We start from the raw sequence: 10,230 nt of genomic DNA, 5'->3' as shown, positions 1-10,230 counted from the left end.
AGATCCAGAGGGTCTGGGTCTTGGGGGTCCCCGGGCAAGGTTTTGGGGGGACCAGAGTGTACCAGGCACTGGAATTCCTGGTTGGTGGCAGCACTACAGGTTCTAAGCTGGTAATTAAGCTTAGAGGATTTCATGCTGGTACCCCATCTTTTGGACGCTAAGGTTCAGAGTGGGGGTTTATACCATGACAAGGCAATTTCACTTATGTGCACAGGGTTAATGAAAGAGATATTAAAACATGGAAGACAGTTCTGAACAGCGGGTTAAAAACTCGAGCTCTTTAGCTTATCAAAACGATTGAGAGGTTACTTGATTTCAGTGTATAATGACCTTCACAGGGAAAACATACTGGGCACTAAATGTCTCTTTAATGTAGCAGAGAAAGGCAGAACCAGACCAATGGCTGCACAATGAAGCCATGCAAACTGAAATCAGAAATAAGGCACTATCTTTTAACAGTGAAGGTGATTAAACATGGGAACGAACACCTAAGGGAAGTGGTGGATTCTCCATCTCCTGAGGTCTTCAGATCAAGACTGGGTGCCCTTCTGGAAGATATGCTTGAGCCAAATATAGGTTACTGGGCTCAACACAGGAGTAACTGGGAAAAATTTAAGAGCCTGTGATAAGGATGTGAGACTAGATGATCTAACAGTCCCTTCTGGCCTTCAACTCCATGAATAGCAGACTGACCCAGAAAGTAGATATGATCCAAGAAGGAGCCATCATTAATCTACTTCTTAATGACAGAAACTGAAAGCCTGATTCAATTGCCATTGCAGGCAACAGGACTCTTTCTACTGAGCACAAGGACAGTCGGATTATGCCCGGACAGAGAATGACTGGGGCAATTAGAATCTGTGAGAAGTTACACGGAGAAGTCAGCAAGTTAGGAAATGAGGTCACAGAATGCAGCAAGCATCACCATGCTGGGGAGTTAAGAAATCTGGAACACAATCCTTCATTCAGTTCTTACTCAAATCGAGTGGTCACTGAAGTCTATGGAGTATTTGTCAGAGTGAGGACTGCAGGATTTGGCCCGCAGTAAGGGGGAGATATAAAACTCCAGTGTGGAAGACACAATAGACTACAACTCTTCTGAAAAAGAAGACTGCAAGGAACAAGAAGTGGCCTTCTCATGCAAACATACTTGCAGGGCTGGCTTTAGGCCGATTCCCCCAATTCCCCGGAATCAGGCCCCGCACCTAAGAGTGCCCCGGGCCTTAGGCGCTTTTTAATTTTTTTTTTTTTTTTTTTTTTTTTTTTTTTTTTTTTTTTTTTTGCCAGCTGCATTTACCACCTGAACCTGTCTAGAGCTTTACACATACTTTTTTTTTTTTTACACATACTCGTTGACGGTCTGGGCCTTCGGCGGGACTTTGGCAGCACAGAGTCCTTCACTCACTCCAGGTCTTCGGCGGCAGGGGGTCCAGAGCGAGTGAAGGACCCCACACCACCGAAGTGCCGCCAAAGACCCGGACCACAGCCGGGTATTCGAATCGAGCCCCACAGTTCCTAAAGCCGGCCCTGCATACTTATGGATTTTAGTCCACTCTAAAATCTGGAGTGAGCAGCGTCCCACTTTGTTGGTCTTTAATCTTTTTTCACAAACTGATCTGTAGAGGTAATAACTCAGAAAAAAGATGGTTTTATTTGAATGCAAAATGTAACATTTTGTACGAACCCACTGCACAAATGCCCTCTATAGCAAGTTACTGTCTGCACTGTTGAGCTCCTTGAATTGTATTTGGGCAAAGAATCCAACAACTTTCAGCGTATCCTTCAATAACATTAGCTCCTTCCTTTCTGTTTGCAAAATTCTTCTCCTTTCCTTTGCATTGTTCAGTGCGACAATTACAATTCTCTCTCAATTATTACTAGATTGTCTGTGGGGGCAGGTAATAGAAAGAAAGTTCGAAATTCCCTTCAGGATAAACTGGATCTTCCTTCAGATCTAGGCCCAAGAAATATGGAATTATGTCTTTCGCAATGTCAGTCGGTAGCTCCAAGTATTTTCCCCCAAGATCTCTGAAGACAGGTATTTTTATATCTGACAGGAGTTCCAAATAGTTTCATGAGTCTACTCATTAAAGTTCCAATCTCCATTGTTTTACCCCCTCCTGTAGCGACTGCTACTCCATTGTGTTGCAAGCTATATTTCTATTTTTCCCATTTTATTATACATACCCAATAACTTAATATTTATGGTTCCTATCTTTGAATCCAATGTGTGGAACTTTGGGTCCAGCAGGTTTGAATGGTTTCCATCTTAGAGGTGGAAGGCTCTAAGATAGAAGCATTCCCTGTGTACTGTTTTAGCTGCTGAAATGGGTCTAGAAAATTCAAGCTGTCTGTGGGACGGAAGCAGGTGGCTTCAAAAAAGTAATCTCTCAGATTTTACTTTGGTTTTGCCCATTTGTAGCTTTTATTTTTAGTTTAAATATGGACGAGAAACGTGTCAAAGCTTGCCAGCCACAGAGAAAATGTCTAGTGCTCTGTAATTGTGAATGTTAAACCTTCCTTTCTGGAGCTCTCTCAGCACATTTGCTTTTCTCACAACTAAGCTATGCCCCCACTTGGGGAATTTCAAGTGCTTGTCCCCTGGAGGAAATTAGCTAGGGATCCGAAGTCTGCTTAGGCTGTTTACGACATCTTCACTTTTTTCCTTTCTTCTAGCACCACCTCTGCATCTCTGAGGAAACAAAGACCCTGTTCGTCTAGCTCCCGGCTCTAAACCAAACCCAAGACTCAGAGCAACCACACACCCTTCCTGTGTGGGTTCCAGTTACACACAGAAGTTGGGAGGTAGTCAGACCCCAACCAAAAGATGCATGGAATGTGCATTTCTGGGTTGCTGTAGAGATGCTGCGCAGACATCTCCAAATTCAAGTGTAGTAATAGAACACACACGACAGACAGACATATGATCAGATCAGAACCACAAAAGATTCTCAAGGAAAAGCCTTTTTACAGCTGTGTTACTTAGCTTTGTTTATGTTATACATTTCTACTTTCAATCCAAAGATTACATCTTATTTTGCAAGAATCTCATGTTTTCAGACAATGTAAAGGCAGATCAAAAGACAAACAAGCACTACAGGAGTTGTGCTTCTATGAAGTTTTCTTAGCGTCATTTTGTGTGATCTACTCAGAATACAAAGCCTGAAAACACAAAAGCTAGACTAATTTCTACAGCAGGGGTCGGCAACCTTTCAGCAGTGGTGTGCCGAATCTTCATTTATTCACTTTAATTTAAGGTTTCGAGTGCCAGTAATACATTTTAACGTTTTTAGAAGGTCTCTTTCTACAAGTCTGTAGTATATAACTAAACTATTGTTGTATGTAAAGTAGATAAGGCTTTTAAAATGTTTAAGAAGCTTCATTTAAAATTAAATTAAAATGCAGAGCCCCCCGGACTGGTGGCAAGGACCTGGGCAGTGTGAGTGCCACTGAAAATCAGCTCGCGTGCCGCCTTCGGCACCCGTGCCATAGGTTGGCCTACCCTCGTTCTACAGTATCATTTCACTTGCAGTAGCTACTGTCCAAATAAAATGAATGCAGTATTTGTCCAAAAAAGCACACCAATTTTAACCAACACCTACATTCATACACCGTAAGCTATCACTAAAAAGTTTAGTGAAACACTTATGCACCCAAAAATACAACCATGAAATTACGTTTAATTTTAAGCTAATGTCTTCCCTCCCTCTAAAGCTCATTTATCATATTTCTTAACCTAATATATATTTTCAAATTTGGTTAAAATAAAACCAATTGAACTAAAGTTTGTATTACAGAGGTTTGCAGCAATGGAAGTATCTGAGAGCCACACAAACCTATAGCTCCTCTACCTCTAAATGTTGATTATTTTCAAGCCAATAAAAGAGGCTTTAATGCTATTGTGAAGAGAAGCACTGCAGAGGGAAATATTTGAGGTAGGAAGAAATCTTCAAAAACTCCTAACTATAAAATATAAACAATGAGTAAACAATGAATTGGTTGTACTTTGCATTGTTGATGAGACATGCATATACTGCAATTCTGACCCTGTTCATTACATATGGAAGACTTTACATATTAAGAAAGATACTTTACTTTTTTTAAAAGGGACAAAATGAAAAAATAGTAGACATGACTTAAACTACCTCTCCCTCCCCACCTCTGATAAGGTATAACTCTCACTCAGTACAGTCAACAAAGGAGTTTGTCATAAAAACTAATGACTGTCCAGGCTTTGGAGAGTGTGGGCCAAGAAGTCATGTATCTAAGGGTCTGAATATTATTTGTCTGCTTGGCTGAGGTAAAAACAACCACAGAGACAACCTTCCTTAGTTGCAAAAGTTACAAATTCAGTGAGAACTCCAGTGGACAATGTATGTGGAGCATATGATTTTCAAAGAGTTGTACTTGTGTCACATAATTAAATTTCAACCCTTAGCCCTTCAGACTATAAAGATGCTCCAATTATAAAAGGTTGAAGAACTGTGTTTGGATTCATAAAGGGAAAAGTGTATTCTTTTTAAATACTCAAACACACCACCACTAATTTTGCTCAAACTTGAAAAAAAAAATTACTTTTGAACAGAAACCAAGTATACAGAACTTCATCACAGAGGGTGAAAGTTTCAGAAAGCTGTGAGCTGCTGAAAATGGAGAGTTAGAAAAGAAACCACTACACAACCTTATGCACTGTAAACTCATTAAAGTTAGGAAACAGCTTCTGATTTTTAAGCTTATACGTATTTATTAGAAGTGTCTAAATAACAGAAAGGATCAGCTGGATTGTAGGCTGTCTCTACACCCACATTATCGCCACAGAGAAAAGGAGGTAACTGCATCTGCCTAATCTTTCATTTGACTAGGAATACACTGAATTCACTTCAACCACAAATTCATCCAATGATGGTTTTTTATACACACACTCACTCACTATCAGGCTGATTGTCCTGAAGTTTGCAATTTTATCCTCACTGGGTTTGTTTGGGTTAAGTTGATCAAGTTCCTTCTCAAAAAAATTTTTTTTTTCTTTGCTTTTGCTAAGGTATGAAGTAGAGGATTACTAAGCACTAGTCACCTAAGAACATTCAAGAAATTTCACCAGTAATCATTCAACAATTTGACAATTTTTTGTGTTATGTGACTAGCTAGAGAGCTGTAAGTATATTCGTCAAATACCAGTAAAACACATCTAATAATTATTTATATTATTTGCTCAGTAATAAAGTATTTGGAAAAAATCTAATAGAAATTGTAATTGTTAAATACAATGCGTACGAACAACAAACTACTAGTTTATTCTTTTAAAGTGAAGGCATGTGGGATATGACAGCACACTTTTTTTTCTCCTTGACTAGCAGAGACAAGGTCTTCAGACTGATGTGTGTCAAGTGCAACTTTCAAATCCTGTTGGACTTTTTTTTTTTAAGCAAAAGATTAAATAATACACACCTCTTAAGGGCACAATGCAGGGCACTCCTATATGCCATAGGTCAATTACACAATGGCATTGATAAATAGTGTTCAGGATTTCTAACCTGACAGACTTCACAGATGACCGGAATACCAGATTATTAGTGCAGTTTTCAAATTAGAGCATAGTACATTAAGTACACTGCCGCACATGTGTATCAAATCTTTGAGCAGTAGTTCACTTTCAAGCCTCCACAACAGGTTCTCTCTCTTTTTTTCTTTTTTTTTTTTTCCTATTTTTTTCGGTGCAGAATGAAATCAACAGTATGGACTGAAGTCTTCCTGTTCTTCTCAGACATTGACACATCAAAGCTTTTTGAAACTCAGAAGTGCAAAACAGGCAGCTGAACATTTTCATAATTCCAAGAGAAAGACTGATTTAAGATGATTATCTTCCTTTTTTTTAAGCTATCTAGCAAAACCTTCCAGTACAAGACAATATAAATAAATCAAGTTCTAGAAAGTTAAAGTCTTCTCCTTGGTTGTAAAAATTAAGTAATAAACTTGGTTTCTTATAATTCTGTTTTCCTCACAAAATACAACCTTTTCTGGACTGCAGTGTTATTTCTAACTCAAAGTTTTTTATAGAAAATTTTTCATCATATGGAAATGCACAACTTTAAGACAACAATTTCCATTCTCACAAGACTGTCCCTCACCAGGTAAAAGAACACAGAGGCTTCTGCTGAATTCAGCTTGCTCCTTCTTTCACCCTACAGCACCCAGTAAACCACGCTAGCTGTCATAAATACTCAGGCTACACAACTGTTATCCAAGGCCTGCTTTATTTTGTGAGAAACTACATTTTTGTTTATAGTTTCACAAGTTAAAAGAAAGACACTGACAGCGCAGCCCCTCGATATCTCAAAAACGAAGCCCAGAGCCCCCTGATTTGCCATCTCTCAAATGCAGAGAGATTCAGCTCACAAGTCTATGGCCTGGTCTACACTAGAGGGGAGTGTCGATGTAAGAAACGCAACTTCAGCTACGGGAATACCGTAGCAGAAGTCAAAGTATCTTATTCCAACTTACCTCCCGACCTCACTGCGCGGGATCGACGTCCGTGGCTCCCCCGTTGACTCCACTACCGCCGCTCCCTCCAGTGGAGTTCGGGAGTCAACGGGGAGCACGTTCAGGGATCGATATGTCGCGTCTAGATGAGACGCGATAAATTGATCCCCGCTAAATCGATCGCTACCCACCGATACGGCAGGTAGTCTGGACGTACCCTATGAGACTACCTGTCAGTTACTTCTCCCACAGAAACACAATATAACCACCCAAAGCTACAGTTCTAAGTTTTCTTTATGTTAATGAAGGGGTGGGGGCGGGTGTCGGGTCCTAGAAGCTCTCTTAGCTGATTTTACAGATCAGTATTACAATAGCTACTAGCTTTAGGGAATGAGAGGAGAAAACGATAGAAGATAAAACTGCAAGGCTGCCAATAACAGAAGATATTTTTTGTAAAAGGATGGAATGGGGAAGAGCATCCGATAATTTTTTTTTAAAATGATGCAAGTCTTTGTAGTATATTGCATTAAAACAAGCTGAGGTTTATGTCCTTTTCTGCCTTCCATCTCTGAAGGACTATCTTATTGACGCTGGTCACAGACAGCTTCCCAAGGAACCCAACTAGCTGATCCCCTCTAGCTTTAGGACTTTTTTTTTTTTTTTTTTTAAGCCACACAAGTTCTATATACATTTATCTGCACATTAGGTGCCCGGGTAAGGTTCCCAGAAAGTTGCCTACACAGTGCCACAGCATTTGGGAACCTTTTCTAGAGAGTGATACATCCATGCTTAGCAAAAGGCAAATGCTGACCACCACCCCCAAAATTACAAGATTGCTCAACTATATCTGATTTCCAAGCACATCATTCATCGCAGACAGAAAGTGACCCTTGTCCCTTAGCAATTGACACACCCATTGTTACTGAACATGGATATGAGCAAGGCTGAATCATGACAATGTTGCTATAGCATTTAACAGGGTAGAACGCACAATTTTTAAGGTCAGGACGATCATGTCATCTGCCCACCTGCAGGGCACAGGCCAGAGAATTTCAGAGTGATCTTTCCTTCCACCCTCACCCATCAAGCTTGTAATTTCTGGCTGAGCCCGAGCATATACAGAGCAGGAACTTTGAGGAAATCAATCCAGTTGGGGCACTCACACATTTTAAAGGCTAGACACCTGAATCTTACCAAGTTATAACTGACACAAGATGACACCAAAAAAGCAAGGCTTTCAAATAACTTGTAGAGTCACCCAGGCCCAAATGAGGTGTATAAAGAGGCACCCTCTTGGAAGAGATGTTCCGAGACGTGAACACACCACAGAGAAAGAGTGTGAGAAACGGAGCAGACCCCAGTTAGAAACAGACAGGCTGAAGCCCTGGGAAGGGTGTGAGTGAGCAGCCCTCTGCCCTCATGAAACACTCACAGATGAGGACTCCGGGCAAGCGGGCGAAGAGGCAGGCTCCACCAACAATGCGAGACACACACACACAACCAGGCTGAGGAAAACTCTTACCCTGGTACTGGTAGCCTTCCAGCCCTGGGGAAGGTCAGTCGCCTCAGGCAGGGGCACGTGATGCTTTGGGGAGGGGTCTCTTACCCTGGCACTGGCAGCTCACCAGGCCTAGGTAGAGTATGCAGGGGTAACCCCAGGCAGGGAAGTTGTATAGGAGGTGCTCTGGGCACAGGCTGTGTGGGGGTACCCTGGCAGGGGGTAGCCCCAGGGCAGGGCACACAGGGGATGTCCCAAGGAAGGTGTGTAGGGGTAGATCTGGGCAGGGGGTGGCCTGGGGAAGGGTCTCTTACCTTCACACTGGTAGCTTCCTGGGCAGGAGGTGGCCCCAGGGCAGTGTGCACAGGGATGTCCCAGGCAGTGGTCTCTTACCCTTACACTGGTAGCCTGCCAGCCCTGGGCATGGTGTTCAGGGGTAGCCCCGACAAGGCGTGTCCCAAGGAAGATGGATAGGAGAACCCAACGGCGGGGGTACCCAGGGGAACAACGCATATGGGGTAGCCCCGGCAGGGGGTGTCCCAGGGAAGGTGGATAGGAGAACCCACTGGCAGGGGTGCCTAGGGGAAAGGTGCACATGGGGTAGTCCCAGCAGGGCTTGTCCCAGGGAAAGCGCAAGGGGGAGTAGCCCCAGGGGAAGGTGGGTAGGGGGTAGCCCTGGACATGGTCCCTTACCCTCGCACTGCTAGCCTGCCAGCCCGCGAGGGGGTAGCCCAGGTGGAGGGCTGCCCGGGGGAAGGTGCAGGGGGGGTTCCCGGGCGGTCTCTTACCCTCGCACTGGTAGCCCACCAGGATGCATAGCAGTAACTGCCAGCGGGGGCGTCCCGAGGAGGGTACGTGGGAGTTGTTCTGGGGAAGGTTGATAGGGGAACCCGCAGGGCTGGCCTTACCATGAGGCAAACTGAGGCAGCCACCTCAGGTGCCAGACTGGGGGGGGGGCGGGGCACTAGGACCCAGAATTTAAACCTTTCAAAGTTTTGGACTCAGGTGCCGAATGTTGTGGGCCGTCCCTGGGAACCTGCCAGCAGAGGGAGCCCAGGGGAAGGCGCGTGGGGGCTTCTCAGGTAGGGCGCACAGGGATAGCCCCGGGGGAAGGTGGATAGAGGTACCTGCCTCCAGAGAGTGCCCAGGCGTAGCCCCAGGGAAAGCGGATAGGAGTACCCATCGGCAAAGGGTGCCTCAGGGAAAGCACACAGGGGAGAGCCCCAGGGAAAGGTGAATAGAGGTACCTGCCACCAGTGGGGGCCCAAGACAAGGTGCACGGGGGTAGCCCCAGGCACAGTCCGTTACCCTTACTTTGGTAGCCCGCCAGCCCTGGGCAGGGTGTGTCCTGGGGAAGGCACACGGGGGGTAGCCCCAGGGGAAGATGGCCGGGGTAACCCGGGCAAGGGGTGTCCCAAGGAAGGTGGATAGGGGAACCCATTGGTAGAGGTGCCTATGGAAAGGGCGCACACAGGGAAGCCCCAGCAGCCAGTGTCCGGGGGAAGGCACGGGGTGGGTAGCCCCAGGGGAAAGTGAGTAGGGGTTGCCGCGGCAGGGGGTGTCCCAGGGAAGGCGGATAGGGGAATTTGCAGGTAAGGGGTGCCCTGGGGTAGGGTTCAGTGAGGGGAGCCCGGCGGGGGGGGTACTGCGGGAAGGTAACCCGGGTGGGGGGTGCCCCGGAGGAAGGTGCGGGGGGGTGCCCGAGGCAGGGCACGGGGAGTGCTCCTGGGGGCGTGTCCCCGGGCAGTCTCTTACCCTCGCACTGGTAGCCCGCCAGCCCCCAGATGAAGTCGGTGCAGCAGTGGCAGAAGCTTGTGTGGGGTCAGAGAAATGAGGGTTCAGGGTGTGGGGGAGGCTCGGCTGCGGACCAAGCGTGTTGGGGTTGAACATGCAGGGGTTGCAGCTCCTGGGTTGGGGTCAGAAATGAGGGGTCAGGGTGGGGTAGAGGGCTTCCAGGCTGGGACAGGGGTTGGGGGTGCAAGGGAAGGGGGATGCAGGCTCCTGGGTGGGTCAGAATGAGGGCTTCAGGTGGGGGGGGCGAGGGCTCCAGGCTGGGACAGGGGGTTTGGGGTGCCAGTGGCGGGTGCAGGCTCCTGTGTGGGTCAGAAACACTGAGGAGTTTCAGGCAGTGGTCGGTCGCAGGGCTCCCGCAGTGACCAGGGGAATTGGAGTGCAGTCGCATCACTCAGGGGGTGATGCCGCGCTCCTCTGCGCCAAATGTCGGGACCGTCAAGAATTACAGAGGCCCTGCT

The 10,230-nt window shown here is 45.9% G+C and overlaps 1 protein-coding gene across 3 annotated transcripts in view; it reads right to left on the bottom strand.

The window, feature by feature from the left end:
* Positions 1 to 9,788, bottom strand: part of DGKQ (diacylglycerol kinase theta) — a 144,833-nt gene extending 135,045 nt beyond the window's left edge. The window contains exon 1 of one of the 3 annotated variants that reach the window (XM_032767097.2): positions 9,734 to 9,788. The gene's annotated coding sequence lies outside the window, so the exon portion shown is untranslated. The other 2 variants (XM_075067398.1, XM_032767096.2) reach the window with 2 other exon arrangements.
* Positions 9,789 to 10,230: the final 442 nt, after the last annotated feature.

Source organism: Chelonoidis abingdonii, chromosome 6 (genome assembly GCF_003597395.2).
Source record: "Chelonoidis abingdonii isolate Lonesome George chromosome 6, CheloAbing_2.0, whole genome shotgun sequence".
Lineage (NCBI taxonomy): Eukaryota > Metazoa > Chordata > Testudines > Testudinidae > Chelonoidis > Chelonoidis abingdonii.
The sequence above is the reverse complement of the archived record's forward strand: the minus strand, read 5'-3'. Positions and strand labels throughout refer to the sequence as shown.